At 51.8% G+C, this 902-nt stretch overlaps 1 protein-coding gene across 3 annotated transcripts in view; it reads right to left on the bottom strand.

The window, feature by feature from the left end:
* Nucleotides 1–902, bottom strand: part of ascc3 (activating signal cointegrator 1 complex subunit 3) — a 263,454-nt gene that overhangs the window by 93,579 nt on the left and 168,973 nt on the right. The gene's annotated exons all lie outside the window — the stretch shown is intronic.

Raw genomic sequence — 902 nt, 5'->3', positions numbered from 1 at the left:
GCCGAAGGTCAATGATCGATTTTATAATCATTTCATCTGGTCTTAGGCTGTATGTTTTGGACACTCGGGTGAAGAGAGGGCGAAGCTGTCAACCAATCACCATCTGGTGGTGAGTTGGGTCAGGGGGTGGGTGAAGACTCTGGTAAGACCAAACTAGTAGTGCAGGTAAATTGGGAACGTCTGGAGGAGGCCCCTGTTTGACAGACTTTAAACTCACACCTCTGGCTGAGCTTTTTGCGCATCCGTGTGGAGGCTGGGGGCATTGAACCCGAGTGGACAATGTTCAAAGTTTCCATTGCTGAAGAAGCGGCACGGAGCTGTGGTCTTAGGGTCTTAGGTGCCTCAAGGGGCGGTCAAAACATCGTGGTGGACACCGGATCAGGGAAATCTGAGGCCATGGTTCTAAGCAGAAAACTAATGGAGTGCCTACTCCATGTGGGGAATGAGTACTTACCCCAAGTGATGAGTTCAAATACCTTGGGGTCTTGTTTGCGAGTGAGGGGACAATGGACCGGGATATTGGTCGGAGAATCGGCGCAGCGGGTGCGGTATTACATTCAATTTATGTCACCGATGTGACGATAAGAGAGTTGAGCCAGGAGGCAAAGCTCTTGATCTACCGGTCAGTTTTTATTTCTACCTACCCTCACCTATGGTCATGAAGGTTGGGTCATGACCAAAAGAACAAGACCCAGGGTGCAAGCGGCCGGAATGGGTTTCCTCTGGAGGGTGGCTGGCGTATCCCTTAGAGATAGGGTGAGAAGCTCAGTCATCCGTGAAGAGCTCAGAGTAGACCCGCTGCTCCTTTGTGTCGAAAGGAGCCAGTTGAGGTGGTTTGGGCATCTAGTAAGGATGCCTCCTAGGCGCCTCCCTAAGGAGGTGTTCCAGGCACGTCCAGCTGG

The sequence above is a fragment of the Etheostoma spectabile genome, chromosome 6 (assembly GCF_008692095.1).
Source record: "Etheostoma spectabile isolate EspeVRDwgs_2016 chromosome 6, UIUC_Espe_1.0, whole genome shotgun sequence".
In the NCBI taxonomy this organism is placed as follows: domain Eukaryota; kingdom Metazoa; phylum Chordata; class Actinopteri; order Perciformes; family Percidae; genus Etheostoma; species Etheostoma spectabile.
This window is presented reverse-complemented; position numbering and strand designations above follow the sequence as displayed.